Source organism: Bos indicus x Bos taurus, chromosome 6 (assembly GCF_003369695.1).
Source record: "Bos indicus x Bos taurus breed Angus x Brahman F1 hybrid chromosome 6, Bos_hybrid_MaternalHap_v2.0, whole genome shotgun sequence".
Classification (NCBI taxonomy): Eukaryota; Metazoa; Chordata; class Mammalia; order Artiodactyla; family Bovidae; genus Bos; species Bos indicus x Bos taurus.
In genome coordinates, this window is record NC_040081.1 from 77,938,973 (window position 1) to 77,958,355 (window position 19,383).

The window sequence follows — 19,383 nt, forward strand, 5'->3', positions numbered from 1 at the left end:
TAAATATATCTTGATAGTAATGCAGGTATACCATCAGTTCTAAGTCTGAAGCCTTCTATAAGGCAGAGTAATAAACAAAATTCTCTCAGGGCAGGTACATGCCTATTTTATAACTTTCTGACTTTAAAAGTTAATTGGCTCTTAAAACATGACATTGGATATATCTCCTTACCAGAGTAGTTGAAAGGAATGATTTAAGGGTAACTTGAAATCACAAAGGGCTTCACAAATTAAATTAATTCTCTCTTGCAATTGCCTTTCTCAGTAGAAAAATATTGTCCTCCTATAAATGACAGTTAAAATGGTAGTTAAAATAAATAAGTTAACACAGAGAAAAAAATCAAAATTAACATTATATTGGCCTTATGGCTTGATGATAAAATTTCTTCTTCCCTATTAAAGGTAATGCCTTTAGAGTTATGGCTTTCTTAAGACATGTATCTTTTTTATATCATCAGCAGCAGCAACAACAACATTGTTATCATTATTTTCTTTGTTACTATAACACTAGTTACATTAGCAGTTTGTACTAAAATATTTAATAACTCTGTCCAGATACTGACTATATATGATAGATGGACTGCTTCTAAATTGCTGCAGTCCAGGCGTTCTCTGTTCTGGTCTGTGTGTCAAAATATAGTGAAAAAGAGAGGCCTGGAAAGCAGAAGGACAATGATTCCTTTGAGATGACTTTCAGAATTTGAGCTAGGGAAGCAGTAAGTAAAACAGCTCCTTGTTGACCTCTGCACTTTATCTGCTCTCTCTCTCTTTTTTCTCCCCCATGGCTCTAATTTTGGATTTAATTCCTTCTGTTGTTTTGCATAAGCGATGTTAAGATTTGTCCTGAGTTCCAGCACTAGGGGATATTTTAGCTCAGAGTCCTTTCAGTTAAATTCTGGTATAAAAAGATGCTTCTATATGATAGGTTGATATTGTATAATTTTGTTGTTCTAGCTTTTCCTTTTCTCTTATGTTTTTTGAATTATTAGTTTCAGTTGTTTTGAAATGGGGCCCTTTTGCTTATTCTAAGAATTTTGTATACGCTTACTGAGAAGTAGGACAGATGACTAGGTTGGTTTACCTATTTATTGCAGATGAAATCCTGAAAAAAACAATATTTTCCAAACTGATCAGCAGTGACCATGTTGACCTAAGCCTTGTCATCCTGGAACAGTGAAGGTTAAAGAAATTCCCCAGACTTCTTGTGTTTCTGAAAAGGTCTGACTTGGAAGAACCATCCCTCCCACATGACATTGATAAGACTCATGGGTGCCTCCTACTTTATTGATGACAAGCCAGACACAGACCTACTAGATTCCCAATTTTGCCTCCTAAATGATTAGCTGAAAGGCTTGCCCCATTGATCAGTCAGAACAAAATACTAGTTAACAGACTTGGGTTAAATTTCTCTTCTGTCAGTTCCCTAAATATCAACACACTCTCAGCCTGAGCAGCAAACAACCTTCCTTAACAGCCTTTCCCAAGGATTTTTAAGACCTCAGGAGAAAGCACATTCTGATCTACTACCTACTATCCTGTCACCCCAGCTGTGGTGTGTGTGTGTGCTCAGTCACTCAGTTGCATTCTCCTCTTTGTGATCCCCATGAATGGTGGGCCACTGGGTTCCTCTGCCCGTGGGATTTTTCAGGCAAGAATACTGGAGTGAGTTGCCATTTCCTTCTCCAGGGGATCTTCTTGAGCCAGGGATTGAACCTGAGTCTCCTTCATTGGTAGGCGGATTCTTTACCTCTGAGCTATCAAGCTTACCACAAAAGGAACAGTATATAGGCTTTGTATACACTGATTGTTGGGACACCTTTTCTTCTCTGTATTTTTCTCAACAGAGCCTACTGGCTGTGACTTTAAACCTGAAAGACAAGCCATTTGTCACAAAGCTATAAAGCATTAGAGTTTTTTTTTTTGTTGTTTGTTTGTTTTTTGCATTATAATTTTAGTATTGTTCATTAGTTGGCATTATAAATCAACAGCCAAAATCATTGTTCTACTTTATCTTGTTATTAGCTGTATTCAAGACCAAAGAGAAAACACTATAGAGCTAATAACTTACATATTTATGAAGCCTGTTCACTAGTTGGAGGGTCACCCCCCTTACTCTAATACATCCTTTAAATCATGTGTTATATATTGATTACATAAGCCTTGACTTGTGAACATTGACTTCAGAAGCCAGTCAGAATATTCAACTACAGAGGAGTGGTGAATATTTATTGATAAAGAGATAAATAGAGAGGGGGGCTCTGTTTTAACAGTAATATTGATTCTTCTTGAAAGGGGTAGAAGAAACTTTGAATGAGATTAGCACACCTCCCAAGATCAAAATAAAGAAAGCTTGCTTTGTTGTGGAAAATCTGTTGGCACTAAAAGAGTGTAAGAATTTTGGACATCAAAGAAATTTCAAGATGTTAGATGAATGAACTTCAGAAAATTACTTAAATTCTGGAAATAGCAGCAAGCACACTGGGAAAGTATCAAGGAGTATTAGAGAAATAAACTTAAAAGAAGCCAAGGTCACTAAAGCCAAATTAAATCTATATGACAGGCTAAAAAAGAGTTTTATATATTCATTTAAAAAGTACTTAAGCACTTGCTATACCACACAGAAAAAAAGAGCCACAAACCCCTGCCTCTATGAGCTCATGCTTTAGCAGATATACTCAGAAATTATTTCTCTTAAAATGATATAATAAGGGCAGCTATATGTGAGTTATTACTAGGTTAACTGGACTCAGAGAAATCTAACAGAAGAGTCATGGTCTCAAGGAGTGAACTGGAGTGATACCCTCAAAAAAACCTGGATCCAAGGAAGTACACTTTTGAGAGACTCCCTGTTAAACTTCAGACGTGGAATCTGTAATTAAAACATTCTTGGGTTAATCATTCATTGAGGAATGTGACACATTCATGTAGTAAGAAGAAAAGATATGAAAGGAGGCTAAGAAGATAACCTTGGCATATCATATCATTTTTAGGTTAGTTTCAATAGGACATTTATTCTTGAATAGCTCACCAGGGAAATGTGTGTAGTTAGGACTCAAAGGATTGGAGAAGGAAATGGCAACCCACTCCAGTGTTCTTGCCTGGAGAATCCCAGGGACGGGGGAGCCTGGTGGGCTGCTGTCTATGGGTCACACAGAGTTGGACACGACTGAAGTGACTTAGCAGCAGCAGCAGCAGCAGGACTCAAAGGAAAAGCATAGGGAACATGAAACATACCAAAGGGAAACCAAGCAGGATATTAACAGATGGAGCCTAGTCTTGAGTTAGTTGAGCATTTAATAATAACAATAATTAAAAAAAAAAATAACTTGACCCAAATGCAGAGTGAAAAAATTAAAATATGTATACTTCAGAGAGAAGAAAAGCGATAACTGAATAAGGTTAGAGTCCGCTGAGCCTGCCTAAAAAAGGAAACAGAAGAGAAAAACATTAGAGGGACATCCTATTAAATCAGAAAAAATCATAATTGGCAAAACAAAATGTTTCTGCTGTTGTCAAAGTAGTGGAATTACTCAAAGTACGGATAATGGAAAAGTTGTTAGAAGGGTAGTTTTGACATAAGTTTATGGCCCTCTTCAGAATTTCAAGGCAAGTATTTCAAAATGCTCATTTGTATTTTTGATTCAAGATTCTGCTGAGGATCATTTTCTAGCTGGGGGGGGAAAGTGATGAAAGGCTTTTCTTTACTGGGCAGATTTCCTAGTGCTAAGATAATTTTCAGAGTAAGAAGCCAAAGTAAGTAAAAGGGTTAAAAGTCTAGAAGAGAAAGCAGGAAATTCACCATGTAAGACTCAGAGACTGTGGGGATCACCACTGCAGATTTCTGCATCTTACATGAAAATGGGTTATTACTTGCCAGGAAAGGAGGTGGAAGGAATAGTTGGACCTGCCCCACCTTCCTTCCTAACCTCCCAAGATAGGATAAATGTGTGTCATAATGAGCCACTTGTTTTATTCATTGATATTAAACTTATGGGTTGTAAGCTAAACAGGCTAATTGGCACCCTGCTGAGGTGAAGCCAAGAAAATATTTCCTTTATTCTCATAGCATCTTGGTAGTCTGAACCTTCCTTCAGATGAAAGGAAGCTTTAATAATATTAGTATGGAGTGTCATAACACTAAGAGTGAAAGATTACTTATGGACACCTGGGAATTTCTTGTGTTCTCTAAATTTTGTGGGCATATGTTTGGCTTTGCAATCACAAGACATGTCCTTGTAATTATTCAGGGCCCTGTAATACAGACACACATGTGTGCATACAATAATAATATTTTTATTGATCATTCTTAGTGTGTATGTCTTAATCTAAAATATAAATAAGCTTAGTGTTCAATTAATTCAACTTTAAAGCCTAAAATAACTTTTTTTTTTAAAAATTCTGGGAAAAACGAAGTCATGAGAGTAATTACCTGGGATTTCATGAGAGCCTCTGGCTGAGAGTAAGCAGAGTAAGAAATGAGGGTGATAACTGTGGATTTCATTTCTTGAGATTTTAGTAATTTTGATGTGTAATTAAGTTTCAGACTTTAATTTCTTCCTGGGCTTTGATAGATGGAAGAGGAATTAATAGTATTTAAATGTTGCTGCTGCTGCTGTCACTTCAGTCGTGTCCGACTCTGTGCGACCCCATAGATGGCAGCCCACCAGGCTCCCCCGTCCCTGGGATTCTCCAGGCAAGAACACTGGAGTGGGTTGCCATTTCCTTCTCCAGTGCATAAAAGTGAAAAGTGAAAGTGAAGTCACTCAGTCATGTCCGACTCTTCGTGACCCCATGGACTTCAGCCAACCAGGTTCCTCCGCCCATGGGATTTTCCAGGCAAGAGTACTGGAGTGGGCTGCCATTGCCTTCTCCGATTTAAATGTTAGACATTTGAATGTTTGTGTTCTTTGAGGCGTGTTTCTAGCATCACTGAACTGATTTCCAAATTTCTAGTAACCTCTATCTGTCCTTGGGACAAATAAAAAATATTTAGGATGGAAATTATTCCAGGAAGCAGTTTTATTTTTACTTTATTGGCTAGTGAGGATAGTGTGGTCTTGAAATTAATTTTGTGTAATATTTTGATTTAATCTAATATTTTCTTGAGGCAAAAGCTAAACCCACATCCAGTGGTCCCAGGATGATATTCCAAACAAGTTATTTTCTCAGAAAAGGAGGTGAAACTCACTCAGTTGTGTCCAACTCTTTGTGACCCCATGGACTATATAGTCCATGGAATTCTCCAGGTCAGAATACTGGAGTCGGTAGCCTTTCCCTTCTCCAGGGGATCTTCCCAACCCAGGGATTGAACCCAGGTCTCTCATATTGCAGGCAGATTCTTTACCAGCTCAGCCATGAGGGAAGCTCAAGCTGTGTTTGGTATATGGCAATTATATCAGGAAATGGGGGTAGGACCAGCCTGAGAGAATAATGGTCATTTCCACCCAGAGGCACAGACACATCCTTGCTTTTAATTATTAAGGGTTAATTGTTAAGACCCACAGGTTAAGATAATAAAATCTGGGGAGTAATAGTGCAACTTATTTCCTGATAAATCTTTTTCCTGGAAAAATCATTTATTACAGTCCCTGGGAGAGAACAATATTCTGAAGTTAACATTTGCAATTCTTCCGACCTTCCAACTCTTTCCCTTGCTAATTACCTAAAGCAATTTAAGAGAAGACAAATTGATCAACATAATAATTATTGTTGAGAACTGACTCTCGGTTATTAGTGTTTTGAGCACTTGAAATTTTTGTGTGGGCTTCTGTTATAGTTTTGTAAATTATCATGGATCTCTGCTTAGTTTACTTTTATATTCCCTCAGTTTCATACTTTTTATAATCAATTTTAGGTCAGTTATACATACCTATCATATCACTATCCATAACATAAAAAACCTTGTGCTAATTTTAATACAAACAGTAGGGCATTAGTTAGAAAATTGAAAATAATCTGTATGGAACAACTTCAATAAGAATGGTTTACTTGAAACCCTTTAAAGGTTTTACAAATGATAAGATAACTTATGTAAAATATGATAGTGTGACTCAAGTCAATAAAACTTAAATATAGTCTAGGATTTGGAAATATAAAAATCTAGGTTATATCAGTGGTGGTATCTGCATACATGAAAATGTCTGGATGCATGTGACTTTTCCTATGAATTTTTTTCACTTAATTTTATGTTAATTACTCTGTAGTAAGTTTTGCATTTGTAATAAGGAAAACTTAGAATTAATCTAAAAATAAAATTTGCTATAAAATGAAAATAAGTAGGATTGGGTGATTAAAAATTGTAATTCATTATAAACCAATTATTTCACTTCTGCTGGTTTGCTCTGTTTTAATTTTATGCTTAGGTGTAAAAAACAGTTTGTTCCAATTAATTCCTCTTGTTGGACATTTAATTTTACTTCCCAATTAAACCTATATTATTGGATATTGAAGTTGTGCCAAATTATTTTAGTTAATTCACCAAGCAAATGTATAACTCTTTAATTGAAGTTAAAGGCTTTAAATGAATTTGAACATAATTAAAATATAGCTTAAAAATGTACGTATGCTTATATCTCAATTCTGCATAATAAAGCTTTATTTTTTTATTCCATTTTAGGAAATTATATAGTATCATGCTTCTTTTTCAGTGCCTTTACTATATATTACTCAATTGTTATTATCTTCTATTATGTCCACCATTTCTATTTATCCTTTCTCACTCCCACCCCTGCCCTGGTTTCTTTCTTTCCCTCTTTCCACTAGCTGTTTCTTTCTTCACTTTCTTTCTCCTTACTTCTACTCTGTCAATATTGTATACTCTACTTGAAATTAAAGATTATGTTGTGGTCAAAACTATATTCCTCTGGTGGGAAGTATGAAGTACATAATTACCTCACTTGTATGTTTGTTGACACTAAGTGAATTTCCTTATTAATTTCATATAATAAAATACAGTGATTAAAATATGAGTAATAGCTTGATGAATACTTTCTGGTAACTTTCATATGTTCTTTTAGATCTTTCATTCTTTGACAGTAATTCCTCAGCTGTTTTACTGTTTTGTTTTTTCTTTCTTTTTTTTTTTTTTAATAATTCTGTCCAGAATGTAGAGAAGACTTATTACATCAACAGCAGAGAAGCCTGCATGAATACACTCAAGCCACCATCTATGTCCATAAAGTTGTGGATAATAAGAAGGTACCAGTCACTTTTGTGACTGTGGCTAGTAATGATCCAGGTTACTTTCTGACTTGCTGTTGACTTTTCACTGAGGGCTGCCTGGGCTTGCCTTATTTTATGGGGGAGGAGCCATCAGACTAGAACAGAAAAGGAATGGTTATGTGAATCTAGTCAGTACTTTCTTTTTTGTTTCTGATTATATTTTTTATGTTTTTAAAATATTCTGCTATGATCCTCTTTTTTTTTTTCTCCTCCTGCTTTTGTTCTTGTCCTTTATAAATTAAGGTAAACCTTTAATTCCTAATCTTAATACTTTTGAATTTCCTCCACAACAGTCAATTTCAAAATGTGATACAAGGTTGTCTGGGGTTCTCCCTTTAACTTATTTCTGTGAGGCCAGAATTTTTGAATATACTTCAACCAAGATAACATACCAAATGGATTTCACTCTTGTTAGATGGCCACATCCTAATCTCTGAAACTTGTGAATGTTTAACCTTAAGGGGATCAAAGACTTACAGGTGTGATTAAGTTAAGGCTTTTGGGATGGAGAGATTATTCAGGTGGCCCCAATGTAATCACAGGTATGCTTGTAAGAGGGAGTCTATAGGACAACATCTGAGAAGTGAAGATGGAATCAGAAGCTGGGAGTGGTAAGGAATGTATGCTTGCCAAAAGCCTCCAGAAAGAAAACAACTTTGATTTGCTTCATAAGACCTACTTCAGATTTCTGACCATCAGAACTGTAAGATAATATGTCTTTATTGTTTTAAGCCACTGCTGCTACTGCTGCTAAGTTGCTTCAGTCATGTTCGACCCTGTGTGACCCCATAGACGGCAGCCCACCAGGCACCCCCGTCCCTGGGATTCTCCAGGCAAGAACACTGGAGTGGGTTGCCATTTCCTTCTCCAATGCATGAAGGTGAAAATTGAAAGTAAAGTCGCTCAGTTGTTTCCGACTCTGTGCGACCCCATGGACTGCAGCCCACCAGGCTCCTCCGTCCATGGGATTTTCCAGGCAAGAATACTGGAGTGGGGTGCCATTGCCTTCTCCAGTTTAAGCCACTAAATTTGTAGTAATTTATTACAATAACAATAGAAAACTAACACAGGATTTGTGTTAGAGTGGCTGCGTCAGGGTGGTTATTGACGAGCTTTAAAGATCACAGAGTAAGATCGTTTTCAGATATGGAAGGGGAATTGGATGCTATTACTGTTGGTTGTTTTGGCCCTGATAATTTGAGATGTTACCTTTATCATATGTAAGATTTTCAAATGTCCTTGAGCCTATTTCTGGACTTTCTATTCATTTATACTAGTCTCATTTCTATTTCTAATGCAGTACCAAATTGTTTTAGTTATAGAGGTCTTAGAATATGCTTTAATTTCTGGTGGGGCTAGTCACGTCTAGTTTTTCTTTTTAGTGTTTTCCTGGCTATTTTTTTTTTCTTGCATGCTTTAATTTCCACTGTAGAATGATCTTTATAGGTCTCTAAATTATTTTTAAAAGTTCCCCATTTGACTCTAAAAATCAGATAGGTTTAAGAACTGTTGGTGAAGAGCACAGGTGGAAACTTTAAGAGCAGGTATGTTCTGTTTAGAGGAAACTAAACTGGATCTGTGACAATTGCAAATTGAAAATATCAGTAAATATTTGTAATCCACATGTTAATAATTGTTTTAAAATAACCCTGTATACGAGACAGCAAAAGAGACACTGATGTATAGAACAGTCTTTTGGACTCTGTGGGAGAGGCAGAGGCTGGGATGATTTGGGAGAATGGCATTGAAGTATGTATAACATCATATATGAAACGAGTCGCCAGTCCAGGTTCGATGCACAATACTGGATGCTTGGGGCTGGTGCACTGGGACAACCCAGAGGGATGGTATGGGGAGGGAGGAGGGAGGAGGGCTCAGGATGGGGAACACATGTATACCTGTGGCAGATTCATTTTGATATATGGCAAAACCAATACAATATTGTAAAGTTAAATAAAATAAAATTAAGAGGAAAAAATAAATAAAAATCCACTCTAGGCCAATTGATTTAGGAAATATTTTAACATTAATAATCTGTACTGAAATTGAGTAGCCTTTGCCATAGAAATTTCCCCTGTTGATATGTGAGAAAAATACAAAAGTTAATCCTTTTCAGTAATCTATCCAGTGTATTTTCCACAACTATAATTTTTTTCTCTTATGTTTCTAATTTTTAAACTATTGACTCATAATAAATTGACAATGTTAATTTGTTTAATCTGAAAGAGTAAGGAAACCAGAGCTGAGATGGAGAAGACTGTAACACAGTAAAGGAGATTCAAGGATGTCATCTTTTGCTTATAACAAAAATGTATTTCTTTAATACAACTCATACACACATATGAAAAAAGAATGTAGGAATTGATATAGTTATTAAAAAATGCTATACATGTAAAAAGGAAAAGGAATAAGCTCATTGCTCACCCAAATGGCTGTTACTGGATTATAATTGGCAAATCAGGTTTTTAACAATAAAAATGAGTAAATAGTAATTTCAGATATTAGCCTACTTTTGAGAATGAAAAGTAGCTTATAAGTACTGTGGTGCTGTGTTAATGGAAAGTCTCTCTAGGAGTAACGCCTAAAAGAACCTTCTCCACAATGAGGGAAATATTCTATATCTGTGCTGTCCAATATGATAACCGTTAAATATGTGACTCTACTGAGCACAAGGAATGTGGCTAGTGTAACTCAAGAATATAACTTTTAATGACATTTAACTTTAGTTAAAGTTTTATTTAAAGTGACATGGGGCTGGTGACTACCATGTACACTAACATCATTACATCAAATAGCTGATTCAGTCTTCTTTGTTAAAAGTGGTAGTGCAATATCTAAGGTATGTTGAATAAAGTTGTCTCTAAAAGTAACCGACTACCTTTCTTTGACCATTGCTAGTTGATCAGTGTATAGATAGGCTTGCTTGTAACCTTTACTTAGCTATTTATTAATACAAGAGCTATTTGCTACATCTCTTTAATGATCTAGTTGTAACTCATTATTTCCTGTGAAAAATAACTCTGTTAAACAATTCTTGTCTTAAGCAATCTATACCAAACTGTTCTCTAGTAATAGTGCAAAGGTACATCTAAAAATTCTATAAATTCAGACTATGTGCTCTGTTTGAGCTCATAGTAAAAGTCAGTGGTGTACCACTAGACTTGGTTACTGCTATTTAATCTACTCCAGTTATTCTAATACTCTCCTATGCCTTACAAGGGAGAATATAAAACAGAATCTTTGTGCTTTGTATGATATTTCCTAGGTTGCTGAAGACCTTTTCCAAAGGGTTTTTTATGACTTATATTCTAGTCATACAATTTATGTTATCATAAGAATTTGAATACTGAATGCTCATTGCTTTGTGTTCATTATTTATAGGGTATTTCTGAATTATTTCATAGATATGGGATTTTCGATGCCAAACAACAACGACAACAAAATAATAACAAATTGTTAGCTTTTTGAAAATGCATGCCTGCTTTTTAAATAGAACACTAAAAGGATATAATGAGAAACTTTTTGGAGTTGTATATATAGTTAGAGACAAGAAGTATTTTTATTATAGAAAATTTGAAACATAAGTAGTATTAAAGATAATGGTAAAAAGAACATGGAATACTCATCATCCAGTTTCAGTGATTATCAGGGCACAGCCAAACTTATTTCATCTACTGTTCCATCATTTTTCTCCCACATGAAAGCAAATACCAGATATTATATTTTTAAAGCTGAGAAAATCTCATAGAGAGAGGAGTCTGGCGGGCTAAGGTCCATAGGGTTACAAAGAGTCAGATGCAACCAAACACACATGATCTTTAAAATACAAAGTCTTTTTAAAAAGGACAGTGACAAATCAAATATCACGTCTAAATAATAAGAATTTCAGTGTCATCAAATCCAATTAGTATTCATTTTTCATCATTGTTTTAGAACCCATAATTTGTCTGTTAAAAGCAATGTCAAAATAAGTTCTGTGCATATAGATGAATGTTTGTTTCTTGAGTCTTTTGAATGAATGTACTTTATCTCCATTTAAAATTTTTTCTTTAGAATTTTTCTACAAAAGAGATGAAGGTGCTTTTCCTTTAGAATTATTGGCAGCTAGAATTTTAGTCATTTCAGAGCATTAACTAGACTTTGAGTAATACTGCCTTAATTTACTCAACAAATATGCTAAAGATGTATGATTTGATTGCTTTAGGTAGCAGTGTAATAAATTGCTTTGCTGATACTTAGTCTGCATTTTTGTCAGGATGTATTTTGTATAGATACCTAAACATGGGATCATAGGGTCAAAAGGTAAAGTATATGAAATTCCAAGATACTGCCAAATTCTCTACCACTAGAGTTGCTCCCCTTTAAATTTCCAACAGCAATGTGGTAGTATACTTGTTTCTCCACAACTTTGCCTAACAGACTACACAGCAAAACTTTGGGGTTTTTGTAAAATAGTTGGAAAATGCCATCAAATTACAGCTTTTCTTTGCATTTATCTCACTATAAGTTAGCTTAAACATACAGATGAGATAAATTTATGCTATCAGGGCATTAAGTAGTGATTTTTTTGTCAAAAATTACATGTATGTATGCAGGAGAAGTGACAAATAGATTTAAGGGACTGCATCTGATAGATGAGTGCCTGATGAACTAGGGATGGAGGTTCATGACATTTTACAGGAGACAGGGATCAAAACCATCCCCCCCGAAAAAGAAATGCAAAAGAGCAAAATGGTTGTCTGAGGAGGCCTTATAAATAGCTGTGAAAAGAAGAGAAGTGAAAAGCAAGGAGAAAAGGAAAGATATACTCATCTGAATGCAGAGTTGCAAAGAATAGCAAGAAGAGATAAGAAAGCTTTCCTCAGTGATCAGTACAAAGATACAGAGGAAAAAATAGAATGGAAAAGACTAGAGATCTCTTCAAGAAAATTAGAGATACCAAGGAAACATTTCATGCAAAGATGGGCACAATAAAGGACAGAAATGGCATAGACCTAACAGAAGCAGAAGATATAAAGAAGAGGTGGCAAGAATACACAGAAGAACTGTACAAAAAAGATCTTCATGACCCAGACAATCACGATGGTGTGATCACTCACCTAGGCCAGACATCCTGGAATGTGAAGTCAAGTGGGCCTTAGGAAGCATCAGTAAGAACAAAGCTAGTGGAGGTGACGAAATTCCAGTTGAGCTATTTCAAATCCTGAAAGATGATGCTGTGAAAGTGCTGCACTCAATATGCCAGTATACTCAAATTTGGAAAACTCAGCAGTGACCACAGGACTGGAAAAGGTCAGTATTCATTTCAATCCCAAAGAAAGGCAATGCCAAAGAATGCTCAAACTACTGCACAATTGTACTCATCTCAGTTCAGTTCAGTCGCTCAGTCATGTCTGACTCTATGCAACCCCATGAACTGCAGGACTCCAGCCTTCCTGTCCATCTCCAACTCCCAGAGTCCACCCAACCCCATGTCCATTGTGTTGGTGATGCCATCCAACTATCTCCTCCTCTGTCATCCCCTTCTCCTCCTGCCCTCAATCTTTCCCAGCATCAGGGTCTTTTCAAATGAGTCAGCTCTCCACATCAGGTGGCCAAAGTATTGGAGTTTCAGCTTCATCAGTCCCTCCAGTGAACAGCCAGGACTGATCTCCTTTAGGATGGACTGGTTGGATCTCCTTGCACTCCAAGGGACTCTCAAGAGTTTTTTCCAAGGCCACATTTCAAAAGCATCAATTCTTTAGTGCTCAGCTTTCTTTATAGTCCAACTCTCATGATCCATTACTCATCTCACATGCTAGTAAAGTAGTGCTTAAAATTCTCCAAGCCAGGCTTCAGCAATATATGAACCATGAACTTCCAGATGTTCAAGCTGGTTTTACAAAAGGCAGAGTAACCAAAGATCAAATTGCCAACATCTGTTGGATCATCGAAAAATCAAGAGAGCTCCAGAAAACATCGATTTCTGCTTTATTGACTATGCCAAAGCCTTTGACTGTGTGGATCACAGTAAACTGTGGAAAATTCCTTAAGAGATGGGAATACCACAGCACCTGACCTTTCTCTTGAGAAATCTGTATGCAGGTCAGGAAGCAACAGTTAGAACTGGACCTGGAACAATAGACTGGTTCCAAATAGGAAAAGGAGTATGCCAAGGCTGTATATTGTCACCCTGCTTATTTAACTTCTATGCAGAGTACATCATGAGAAATTCTTGTGCTTGAAGAAGCACAAGCTGAAATCAAGATTACTGGGAGAAACACCAATAACCTCAGATATGCAGATGACACCACCCTTATGGCAGAAAGTGAAGAAGAACTAAAGAGCCTCTTGATGAAAGTGAAAGAGGAGAGTGTAAAAGTTGGCTTAAAGCTCAACATTCAGAAAATAAAGATCATGGCATCCAGTCCCATCAGACCAGATCAGATCAGATCAGCCGCTCAGTCGTGTCCGACTCTTTGCGACCCCATGAATCGCAGCACGCCAGGCCTCCCTGTCCATCACCAACTCCCGGGGTTCACTCAGACTCATGTCCATCGAGTCAGTGATGCCATCCAGCCATCTCATCCTCTGTCATCCCCTTCTCCTCCTGCCCCCAATCCCTCCCAGCATCAGAGTCTTTTCCAATGAGTCAACTCTTTGCATGAGGTGGCCAAACCACTGAAGTTTCAGCTTTAGCATCATTCCCCCCAGGGCTGATCTCCTTCAGAATGGATTGGTTGGATCTCCTTGCAGTCCAAGGGACTCTCAAGAGTCTTCTCCAACACCACACTTCAAAAGCATCAATTCTTCAGCGCTCAGCCTTCTTCACAGTCCAACTCTCACATACATACACGACCACAGGAAAAACCATAGTCTTGACTAGATGGACCTCTGTTGGCAAAGTAATGTCTCTGCTTTTGAATATGCTATCTAGGTTGGTCATAACTTTCCTTCCAAGGAGTAAGCGTCTTTTATTTTATTTCATTTTTTTTCCAATTTTATTTTATTTTTAAACTTTACATAATTGTATTAGTTTTGCCAAATATCAAAATGAATCCGCCACAGGTATACATGTGTTCCCCATCCCAAACCCTCCTCCCTCCTCCCTCCCCATACCATCCCTCTGGGCCGTCCCAGTGCACCAGCCCCAAGCATCCAGCATCGTGTATCGAAGGAGTAAGCGTCTTTTAATTTCATGGCTGCGGTCACCATCTGTAGTGATTTTGGAGCCCAGAAAAATCAAGTCTGACACTGTTTCCACTGTTTCCCCATCTATTTCCCATGAAGTGGTGGGATCAGATGCCATGATCTTCGTTTTCTGAATGTTGAGCTTTAAGCCAACTTTTTCACTCTCCAGTTTCACTTTCATCAAGAGGTTTTTGAGTTCCTCTTCACTTTCTGCCATAAGGGTGGTGTCATCTGCATATCTGAGGTTATTGATATTTCTCCCGGCAATCTTGATTCCAGCTTGTGTTTCTTCCAGTCCAGCGTTTCTCATGATGTACTCTGCATAGAAGTTAAATAAACAGGGTGACAATATACAGCCTTGACGAACTCCATCACTTCATGGCAAATAGTTGGGGAAACAGTGGAAACAGTGGCTGACTTTATTTTGGGGGCTCCAAAATCACTGCAGATGGTGACTGCAGCCATGACATTCAAAGATGCTTGTTCCTTGGAAGGAAAGGTATGACCAACCTAGACAGTATATTAAAAAGCAGAGACATTACTTGGCCAACAAAGGTTCATCTAGTCAAAGATGTGGTTTTTCCAGTATTCATGTATGGATGTGAATGTTGGACTAAAGGAGATCAGTTGTGAGTATTCTTTGGAAGGACTGATGTTGAAGCTGAAACTCCAGTATTTTGGCCACCTGATGTGGAGAGCTGACTCATTTGAAAAGACCCTGATGCTGGGAAAGATTGTAGGCAGGAAGAGAAGGGAATGACAGAGGATGAGATGGTTGGATGGCTCACTGACTCACTGGACATAAGTTTGAGTAATCTCCGGGAGTTGTTGATGGACAGCGAGGACTGGTGTGCTGTGGCCCATGGTGTCGTAAAGAGTCGGACATGACTGAGTGAATGAACTGACTAATTTTTTTTAATTAATTTTTTTTATTGAAGGATGATTGCTTTACAGAATTATGTTGTTTTCTGTCATGTATGTATGTTTGTATGTATATGTGTATATGTGTGTATATAGTATAAAAACTTGCCAACTATAAATTGGTAAAGGTGCTTTCATAATCTGTCAACTATTTTTCTTTCTTGGAAAAAGTAGAATTTAGTTTTGTTTTTTTTTTATTCTTGATGCTTTAATATGGCCTATGGCTTCTTTAATTTGATTTTTCAAACTTTTTAATTATCTGGTAACAATAGATCACTTTGAAAACTAAGATTGAGAAAGGAAAGAAAGTATCTTTCTTTCCCATCTCAAGAATGAAAGGCTAAATAGGTAAATGCAATTTTTTTTTTTTAATATATACTTCGGGTCTGAGGTTTAACAGGGCAGAAGCAGACAGGAAAGCTAAGAAAAGCTCTCTTTTCCAAAAGGAATACCTTTTTGGTATTTCTTCATATGTCTGAAAGACTCTTTGTTTTGTAGTGTTTTCCTTTCTGGATTTCTTTTTTCTTCTTCTTCCCCCTTTCCAGTTGTGCACCTTCCTTCCTTTAGGAGGTCCCATGAAAGCTTGGAGAAGTTAGGGTGGGATGTAGTGGAAGTCAGGTAGAAAATTGGCAACTCAGGAAAATTTTGTTCAAGAATGTTTTAATAAGTTCTAGAGTAGTGTTGAGGTCCTTTAATGGACTCAATCTGGTGGTCTGGAGTCCATGATAAGAAAGTAAAAGAGAGAGAGAAAGAGGCTGATATTCCTTGGTTTATGCAGAAAACCAATAAAGCCCTTTGACACCTGGCTTGTGTCGCTCACGAAGGCACCTGGCGCCCTCTTTAGGGGTGAAGGCACAGTGCACCTTCACCAGAGGGTCTTAGAAGCTTGGGCAGGAGAATGAGCATGACGTGTCTCTGTGCTCCAAAGAATTAGCCTGAGAGAGAGAGAGAGAAAGCAAGACATGGGGACCAAAGCTCTGATGGAGCAAAGGTGTTTTATTCAACATGGTGTGGGCATATATACTGTCTTAATGAGGTAGTTATTCTCATCAAAGATAAAGATTAAAATTCCAGACTTACAAAACATAGGTGATTCATATTAAAGAGAGAGAGTTGTAAACAATCACGTTTACCATATGGTTCATAAGAAGGAAGAGGGTACTTATCACCGTATTGAAAAACTAATGAAGGAAATACCTGGATTCCTCAGTCCCCTGGGAGAGGCTTGCCTCTCCTCTTAATTCCTGAATATTCAGGAATTAATAAGGAACAGAAGATTCCTGACAGATCCAAAACAGCACACAGGAAGCCTCCTGTTAAATGCTTCCTGACAGAGTAGTAGATCCCAGAGCCTGGCTTTGACTTCAGAGAAAACAGACAAGTGTATTGCTCAATCAACAATTTGAACAACTCAGTGGGTCAAAAAGAAGCTTTGACGATAACAAGGCTAAGATACTACTCATCACTCTGGGGCCAAAGGACAGCGTGGTATTGCTCCCTGTATAAGACTTCAAAATGTATCACACAGCTGGCTTAGACCTTGGGTTTCCCAATTATTGTTTTTTAATGGAGATAAAATTAATGTCTTCCACATGCCTGGAAGTTTATGAACCAGCTTCTGAAGATATAAAATGATAAGAGTTTTAATCTACTCAAAGAAGCACTAGAGCACAGTGATTAAAATATGAATCCTGGAAATATATCCTTAAGTCTGTGTGACATTTGGGCAAGTTATTTAACCTCACTGTAACTCACTTTGTCTAAAAACATTTTAAATTTAACTATTAAAATACTTAAAATTGCACCTTGTATATAGTGAATACTTAGTCATGATTATAGTTATTTGAAATAGATCCTTTTTTAAAAATTTTCCCCTGTAATAAATGGATATGCTCTTAGTCTTTTCTAATATCTCTATTCTATCCATAAGGCCAAGTGTGGATAGTCTTCCCTGATCACCATTCTAAGGGTCCAGGGACACATATATTCCTGTTTTTCTTGGTAGGTGAAGATAGTGCTTAGTGCAATAAGCACTTTTTTAGCTGCACAGTATTTTTTTGTGCCACAAATTACCTGTGCATCCACAATAAAGATGTACTAGCCAGATATCTTGGGCATCCCTGATAGCTCACTTGGTAAAGTATCTACCTGCAATACAGGAGACCCCAGTTCAATTTCTGGGTCAGGAAGATCCACTGGAGAAGGGATAGGCTACCCACACCAGTATTCTTGGGCTTCCCTCGTGGCTCATCTGGTAAAGAATCCACCTGCAATGCAGGAGACCTGGGTTCCAACCCTGGGTTGTGAAGATCCCCTAGAGAAAGGAAAGGCTACCCACTCCACTATTCTGACTTAGAGAATTGCATGGACTGTATAGTCCATGGGGTCACAAAGCGTCAGATACAACTGAGCAACTTTCACTTTATTTCTTCTTCAGCCAGAGATCTTAGTTTATTCATTTACAATATATAGACTTTATCTTTAAAGATCACCATATCTGTGAAACTCATCATTAATGCATAGTCTTGACACAAAAATATGCTTCCTTTAAGGATATTTTTCTTTAAGCCTATTTATAAGGAATTTCACAAATTTTCAAATACAACCCTGTATACTCTACCTACTAAAAATCTTGCAGTCAGTTATTGCTAATTCTTGGACTAGGAGGAAATTTTAGATCTCAAGTTTATAGTCCACTGAACTTAAAGTTAATCACAGGATGTTCTAAGATTAAGTGCTATATTTACAGAATTAACAACTCTCTTTAGAAACATACCCCAATTGGTTTGCCACACATGCCAATCTCTTCAGAACCTGCAGAGAGGGCAGAAGGCTGAGTGTACAATGCTGTTTTATACAAGAGATTTGAGCATCTGCAGATTTCGGTCTTCATAGGAGAGTCATGGAACCAATCTTCCACAAACATTGAGAGGACAACTGTAATAAAAATATGCATTCATTGGTTCATGGTACTACTACTCATGTAGGTGAGTGTGTATATGTGTGTGTATATATATATGGTATGTGTTTTTATCTATACCAGTAATGTATATATGGGCCTATGTGTACATACATATACACATAGATGTGTGATTGTTAATTCAGTTGCTCAGTCATGTCCAACTCTTTATGACCCCATGGACTGCAGCATGCCAGGCTTCCCTGTCCATCACCAACTCCTGGAGCCTATTCAAACTCATGTCCATAGCGTCAGTGATGCCATCCAACCACCTCATCCTCTATCATCCCCTTCTCCTCCATCTTCAATCTTTCCTGAGAAACAGGGTCTTTTCTAATGAGTCGATTCTTCACAACAGGTGGCCAGAGTATTGGAATTTCAGCTTCAGCATCAGTCCTTTCAACGAATATTCAGGACTGATTTCCTTTAGGATGTACTGGTTGGGTTTCCTTGCAGTCCAAGGGACTCTCAATGAGTCTTCTCCAACACCACAGTTCAAAAACATCAATTTGTCAGTGCTCAGCTTTCTTTAGTCCAACTCTCCCATCCATACATGACTACTGGAAAAACCACAGCCTTGACTAGATAAACCTTTGTTGGTAAAGTAATGTTTCTGCTTTTCAATATGCTGTCTAGGTTGGTCACAGCTTTTCTTCCAAAGAACAAGCATCTTCTAATTTTGTGGCTACAGTCACCGTCTGCAGTGATTTTGTGTAGACTCACATATATTTGACATACACATGTATACATACATGGCATACAGAGATACATACAATGATGGAAATAGTATATGTGTGTATCCTTATATTATTGATGATTAAATCATTGCAGATTTATGATTTACAGAAGTCAGTCACTTATAGACTATGAGTTATCATTTTAAACCTATTATTTTAATACTACATTTATTTGGCTGCATTAGGTCTTAGTTGCCATGTTGGTATTTTTTAGCTACAGCATGTGGAATCTTTTTAGTTTTTAAGTTATGGCATGTGAACTGTTAATTGCAACACATGGGATCCAGTCCCTGACCAGGGATCAAATCTGAGCCACCTGCATTGGGAGTACAGAGCCTTAGCCACTGGATCACCAAGGCTCAAAAACACCTAAAA